The following is an 8124-nucleotide window of genomic DNA, read 5'->3' as shown; positions in this document are numbered from 1 at the left end:
ATTCAGCTGAAGATGGGTTCGCAAAAAAAAGAATCTCGAATGGTCAACAATAATACATCGCTCAAAGTGAATAATTATCAATTTTAACATAACAACTAATTTCAACAGTAAAAACAAATAACAAAACATTGTTCAATTTGAAACAGGAGTGTACGAGTTGTCCTACGCTTCAGACTCGACATTCACTAAACATGCATGCTGAAATTGACATGGTTGGTTTTGTTACATAATTATACACATTCAAGTTTTGATATCGATAGTTGTTTTGTGTATGTTATCAGAAAATTGGTGTGATTCTTATTGCTCTAAAGAAATGTTGGAAAAGAACCAGAACGTATAAAAGAAATCGTTAATTCGCAATTGATACGTCGTTGGAATGCGATTGTAATACACATTCTGAGGTCACGCGGGTTCATACAATACTCAGTCCGACAGTTGGCGGAGCTTTAAAGCGATATCTGTATAGTATACAGATACAGCATAGCGATATCTGTAGGGCTGTATCTGTATAGTAGAACACCCAATTGCAGGATAAAAAACATTTATGATAACAATTTCTCCACTGTTTCTAACGAAAAGCTATTTTTTTATGTATCAAATACATTCAGTTAAAATTTAAACATACATAGTTACAATTCAATTAGTTTAAAGTAAATAACAAATAAGAAATTCAAAAATCCTATTTCAAAAAATAATTGCAGCGTTTAGATTTCTTTCAACACAATATTTACATTTAAGAAATATGTCAAAACGTCCAGTTCCAAAATTGAAGGTTTTGTTTAAAATGCTACTAAATGTCAAGGTTGATATTTCATAGTCGTAGCAAAATTATCCTGTTCAGAATTAAAAAAAAAAGTGAAAAGAAGAATATGTTTTAGTAAGGGTAATCAATGAGCTGTTATAAGAATATAAGAATAGGCAAGACAATAAAAGTAAATAGGGATCGTCAATATAAACATTTATTGTTGACTTTCATTCCTATATCATTTCTAAACATGAAAATATGTAAATATTTTTTTTAATTTTGCAATTGTTTTTCTGTCAGCTCCCTCGCACCTAAGTTTTAAACTAAACATTGAGTTTGAAAGTTTTTTTTCAATTCGAGAAACATTGACAAATGAGTCGGTTTCAGTTTTGAAATATATAGATTTTCTTAAGCTTCTTCAATTTAAAAGCTCCAGCAGCATATTCATTATAAATTTCTCAATTTATGCAATACTCAAGAGATACAACTGCTAAGCATTTTTTCAAATAGTAATTGGTTTATGCGCATAGAGTTTATGACCTAGAGTTTTGTCTACGAACGTCTCGTTATTTTTCTCTGATAGTTCATCTGAAGGGTTATCGGCCAACTAAATGAATATTTAGTATAACCTTACAAGTAAAATAGGCCATTTTAAAACATTCAAAAGGTTGTGTACCATCGTGCTAAAATGTTTCTTTTGTTCTTTATCGAGAACTAGCGTGTATGCATATAATATTTTGCTGCAAGTCTATATTATAATTAACTATCTATTACAAAAACAAATTTCGATGGTGTCATTGCATCATTAATATGCATTCTTCTTCTTCCTCAGAAATATGATGCCCGTGTTTTATATGTTGAGTATGCTATATATAAGGAGATGTGAGATGATTGCCAATGAGATAACTACAAAATGTATCCACCATCATTAAAATGAAGTGGATATAACTTTTTCATGGTCAGAGCAAAATGATACTATTCAAAGTTGTAGCAACAAAAAAAAGGAAAAATGAAGTGGTAAGAAGAATATTTTTAATATGGGCTGATATATGGAGAGTGGAACAGACAATACAATGAAGAGAAAACATCACTTTCTAGTATTATAAACATGTAAATATATATTACAAATATAAATATATTCTTGACTATATTATTTCTAAACATGCAAATATGTAAATATTTTTTTTATGTTTTGGAATTATTTTTCTTTAAACTTCCTCGAGTCAAATATGTTAAATATCCTATACTAGTATGTATAAGGAGATATAGTATGATTGACAATGAGACAACTACAATATTTTTCTACCAAAATTGAATGAAGTAAACAAGCAAGCAGCTTTAGGCAATCAGATGTCATTCAACAATGCGAAAATAATACCGAGCTATCGGCTGTAAAAAGCCCCAACATGCAAATTTGAAATATTCAATTGAGAAAACTAACGACCTAATACATGTATATAACAAAGCATTTTGGAAAATAAAAATATGGCAGACAAGAACCAACGACAACCACTGACCAACAGGCTCCTTACTTTGCGCATCCACATCCAGCACGTTTACACTGTAAAGACCTCATCAACATATGTGTGCTTCTGATAAAACAATTCGAATGGGTATAAAATAGGTTAGGTATGAGTCACAACTTACTAGCGATATGGGGTCGCTGTCTTATATCGGGAGATAAAAGTAAAATCGACTGTTATTTTACTGCTTGTGTTCTATATATAAAAAAAGAAGATGTGGTACGATTGCCAATAAGAAAACTCTCCGCAATATACCCAAATGACACAGAAATTAAAACTAGAGGTCACCGTACGGCCTTCAACAATGAACAAAGCCCATACCGCATAGTAAGCTATAAAAGGCCCCGAAATGACAATGTAAAACAATTCAAACGAGAAATACTCGATTTTGACATTTTGACTAATGACAAAATGGCATGGAAGGTGGTACATTCATATCCGGGCACACTCACCCTGTCGGCTTGCCTGGTCATTCTGGAGTTATGATTCACTCAGTTTTTGTTTGGTGTTTGTTGTTTTTTTTTTCAAATCGATTTGCGATGTTCGAACATAGATGAATTAGTATAAAAGTTATTTGTATCCATCCAGAAAGTTCAAAAAGGAAACAAATCATTGAAAAGTAACACAACGCAATACTGATGTTGTTGAAACGAGGTAAAACAGACAAAGTTTGGAAAAACTGACACAGCTTCAATCTTCAGCGAATCAGGGCACGAGAAAAATAGGGGGATTGTGTTGTTTCCGAAAGTTAAGCAGTTTACGATAGAGTACACAATGTACAAATAGAACCTCTGAGACAAAAATCAACTTTTATTATATATTTTTCATTGCGAAAATCTGTGAAAAAAAACCGTGTTGACAATACATTTATCGAGTACAAAAAGTAATGAAAGCGAAAAGAGGAAAGATAAGACAAAATGTTCTATATCTTTTTCTAAGGAATGTTTTAGCTCAACCTTTATTTTCAAAATCTTGAAAACACTTCTGTCTCTCATTTAAAAAAGCTAAAAGATATCAATAGGACAGTCAAAATTCATAATAACAAGAGCGAACAGGAAAAAAAAACAACGAAAAAAACGATAAGAAAAAAAATAAAACAGTGTAAAAGAGGGGCGAAAGCTACCAGAGGGAAAATCAAGTTTACAGATTCGAAAATTAACTGACTGTCGTTTGTTTATGTAATTTATACGTGTTTCTCGTTTCTCGTTTTTTTATATAGATTATACCGTTGGTTTTCCCGTTTGAATGGTTTTACACTAGTAATTTTTGGGCCCTTCATAGCTTGTTGTTCGGTACGAGTAAAGGCTCCGTGTTGAAGGCCGTACATTGACCTTTGATAACTATTGACCTATCATGGTTTACTTTTATAAATTGTTATTTGGATGGAGAGTTGTCTCATTGGCACTCACACCACATCTTCCTATATCTATATAATTCGGTAGTCTGTTACCACAGCAATGCATATTATTTTCGCAAAGTGCAGTTAATGCTATATATTTCTTTGAAAAACTATGCAACAATAGAACAATTATACTATAGAAGGACTTTCTTATAGGACGTAATAATTTACAATACAAAAACCAGTGTCATGTGATGATATGTAAGTTTTCAGTTCAATTTATCTTAACATTCAAACAATCTTAGATTTTACTTGTTATATTCAATCTTCTGCAAAATCGAAGTAAATAGGAAGAAGAAAAAGAAGAAAACAGAATGTTTGGCTTTTTCCAGATAGTTTATATTTTTGTAGGTATGTACTCATATGTCAAGCCATATTTATGCCTTGGTCATTTATATTAATATTGTTTAAGAAGCATAACTGTTGTGTATTTGTGAGCAGTATAATTGTCTAACAAGAGGCGCGGTCGTTAAAAAAAAAAGTATACTTTTCAGGATCCAAAAGAATTAATCGTTAAGAGAGCCGTGGTGTAGTGGTTAGTGCATCGGACTACTAACACAAAGGTTCCTGGTTCGATTCCCGTCTGGGATGAAAATTTCAGGAACTGAATTTTCGGCTGTCCCTTGACACCATTTGCGAGTATGGTCTCGAGGAAATGATGATAGTCCGTCGGAAGGGGACGATAAATGGCTGACCCGTGTTAAGAGAGAGCCATATCTCTTGCACGTTAAAGACACCCTTGTAGATTTCAAAAAAGAGCAGGCTAATGCCGCTACAAGGCAGCACTCGCACCCACAAAGTGGAAAGGAATTAATATAAGTTGCAAAAGTTGTTTCCCAATCCACTATAAATAAATATGTTTAAACTAATCGTAAATTTTCGGGGCCGATATGTGTAACTCATGAATTTCCAAAAAAAAGAAGGTCACATGTCAAACTCATGCAACACATTAAATGGAAAATTCCCGACAACCCGAAAAAAAAGTCAACGGTACTTTTGGGTCTTCCAGAAGCCAGTACGAGCGGTTCTAAAGAGATCATGATATTTGTTTTCATTTCTTTCAATTTTCGTGGAACTGATCTGAAAGAAGATTTACCAGAACATTATTCTTATGTTAATCTTTTCTCTTTATATTGCCATTGTAAAGGTTCATGTCGGTTAATTTTTAATGTTGTCATGACAGAAGATTTTTTCTGTTCCGCGGTAGATTAGATGGTTGGGAAGTTGTTTTTATTGAATCGTTTCCGTTACATACACAAAAACAAATACTCCGAAGAACTTGACCGTAAGGGGTTGCCTTTAGTACAATGTTTTGGGTAAAATATGTTACAGTTTCATGGGGTTTTGTGAATGAGGCTTCAAATTTGATTTGAAGCTCTTTACTTTTTTAAATGTATGTGTATACAGACAATTATTCCTTATCTATTTTTTTCAGGATTTGGTTTGGCAAGGGCTACTACATTGTAAGTTTTGTTATCATTACATTTTTGAATTTATTGTTATCATTATCATCATATTATGTTTGATTAAACAATCAAAGTATTCTTTGAACAATACAAAATAGGCCAGCGCCATATATGATGGTGTGGATGCTAATTAAATATCAAGTCTCAAATTTCAGTATTAAGTTATATTTCCATTATTTTCTATTTAGTTAATACCAATGGTTTCTACATTATACATACATTTACGAGTTATGAATTCCTTTACTGGTACAGTTTGGGAAGGGGGCTTGTGAGCAAAATCGCTCAAAAAGCAGAAATATGCCATGTGATATGGATAATAACACGTACGTAAAACACAAACGAAATGCACATCATAAAGTGTATTTTATAACATTAAATAAAATTTTACATAACAAATGAAAAATGAAAATGTTAAAAATTGTAGAAATTAAAAACAAAGGGCAGATGATTAAAAATTTAAATCAAAACCCATGAGACGAAGATATTAGATAATGCCTTTGCTCAATTAACGAAAATGAACCTGCACAAAAGGCTACAAACCTCTGCATAAAGGACCACAGACTGAGCTACTGTAATCCCTACATATGTTGCTCCACATGTGGCAATTGAAATAAATGTTCCACAGATACAGCTAATTTGTTCTCTTATCTTGACTTACGTCTTAAACATTAAGGTTGTAGGAGAAGTTTTATGAAGAAAAAAAAACTACCATGTCAAAATATATGCATATTTTATTTAACACTTTTTTTCTTTGGTATCATATTGCAGATTAAAAGACCATATGTAGACTAACTGTAAAATTGATTTCCTGATGAAAATTAAAATATGTTTCTGAAGCCGAATGGGTATGTCGAAATGAAATCTTCGACTGTTCCGTTTATATATACATCGTTTTTATATACTTTAGTCCATATATTGTTTCTCTTTAGATCTAATGAAGCTTATTATGCGTTGGGAGCAGGCGGTCTTGTATTTATTTTATTGGTTGTGGGCTGCTGTTGCTGTTGCTATTGCTGTTGTTGTAGGTCGAAAAAATCAAATGAAGGCCAAACAATGGAAAATGTTCAACAAGCCATGCCTAGTGCGCCTAATACAATAGCACTTGGTGAGTAACACTACATTAATTTAATTGAGCCATGGCACTGGTTACAGATATTTGTTGTTATATTATCCATAATTGTATGTATTGAAAAAGATTTAACAAAAAAAAGATTGTACAATTTTGTTGAGAGTAAAGCATCTCAATAACTACAAGATATATAGGGAGTCAACCGCCTAAACAGAACTCAATCTGCCTTATTTGAACAAGGTTATAGAAAATGTTTGCTTATTTTTTTATGTTTTGTTTCAGATATTTGCATAACGTTCAAACCAAAGGTATTTCTTGTTTGCATTTTTACAAAATGATTTTTTTAAGCTTTAAAAAAAATCAAATTAATATCTCAAAAATACTGAACTTCGAGGAAAATTCAGAATCCGTTATCTAATGGCAAAATCAAAATCTCAAACACATCAACCGAATGCCAGCTGTCATATTCCTGACTTGTTAACAAAATTTAGAAAAACCATGGAAATGATATAAGATTAACTTTCGAAATACATGAAATATTTATTCTTGTACCTTGTTTCTATGTCTTTGTGAAGTAATGAACCCAATTTTTAATACAAAAGAGTGTGTTGTATGATTGAAAATTAAATATTTGTCCACCAGATATCAAAAGGTGATGATTAAACAATTTAGATAATCGTAAAGCATCAAAAATGTGGAAACAACAATACCTTATAGTGCCCTCTATTTCTTAACAATTTTTTAAGGACATTTAAATGGTTAATTTTTTTAGGTTAGATTTGTAGACAACTTATCGCTGCTATAAGCAATTTCCATCTTACGAAAACTGTACGTTGGCTCCAAGATATCTTGTTGGAATTTACTTAATGTCTTATAATGACTGTTTATTTCAATGTTTAACATTTGCTATCCTTTCATGCATATAACATCAATATCTTATGGATCCTCGATACATCCGAATGAAACAATATCAATTGTATAATTTACAAAAGTTTCACAAATTATTAAAATTGAGAATGGGAATGGGGAATGTGTCAAAGAGACAACAACCCGACCATAGAACAAACAACAGCAGAAAGACACAAACAGGTCTTTAATGCAGCGAGAAATTCCTGCACCCTGAGGCGTCTTTCAGCTGGCTCCTAAACAAATATATAAACTAGTTTAGTGATAATGAACGCCATACATTTAATGTTGCATTTAATTTAAGGAGCACATCCATTTGGAATGACAAACAACTATGTTCCAGGAGGATACAATTTACCTGTTTCCACGGCGCCAATTATCGAAAGTAAGAAGAGCTCATCATTAGCATCATGGATAGGCAAAAAATTGTTCAAAATGGCAGTAAATGAAGGCATGAATGAAATGAGCGGAGACTGTAGTGGAAATTCTGAAAATTGCATGTAACTACAAGCTTCAGATTACATGATAAATAAATTATTAAAGCATAATATAATTTAAGTGTGCATAGCCTGCAAATATGCTGCCAGCTAGATTTAAAAGCATTTTTGGTTGGGAGCTTTGTCATGTTTGTATAAATGTAAAAATAGTACAAAATAATATAATTTGCTTTATATATTTGAATAATAAGATGTTTAACGTTCTTATCTTTTTTGTGTCGTCTGACTCACAAGGTAGATAAGTTACGTTTTAAAAAAGATCATAACTTGCTAATCAATGAATCAACATTATTGTGCTAAGTTTGGTTTTTAAAAAGTGTAAAAGAGGGACGAAAGATACCATAGGGACAGTCAAACTCATAAATCGAAAATAAACTGACAACGCCATGGCTAAAAATGAAAAAGACAAACAGACAAACAATAGAACACATGAAACAACACATAAAACTTAAGAATAAGCAACACGAACCCTACAAAAAGCTGGGGGTGGTCTCAGGTGTAAGTACGTATATGATAAAA

The 8124-nt window shown here is 32.0% G+C and overlaps 1 long non-coding RNA gene across 1 annotated transcript; it reads left to right on the top strand.

Annotated features, from left to right (window-relative positions):
- The first annotated feature begins 3881 nt into the window (after positions 1–3881).
- On the top strand, positions 3882–7548 carry LOC143046710 (uncharacterized). The gene is made up of 4 exons (XR_012969242.1): positions 3882–4018; positions 5103–5130; positions 6063–6238; positions 7413–7548. It is a non-coding gene; the product is annotated as an uncharacterized LOC143046710 (long non-coding RNA).
- The last annotated feature ends 576 nt before the right edge of the window (positions 7549–8124 follow it).

The sequence above is a fragment of the Mytilus galloprovincialis genome, chromosome 9, assembly GCF_965363235.1.
Source record: "Mytilus galloprovincialis chromosome 9, xbMytGall1.hap1.1, whole genome shotgun sequence".
NCBI lineage: Eukaryota > Metazoa > Mollusca > Bivalvia > Mytilida > Mytilidae > Mytilus > Mytilus galloprovincialis.
Note: the sequence above shows the minus strand (reverse complement) of the source record. Positions and strands in the feature narration are given on the sequence as shown.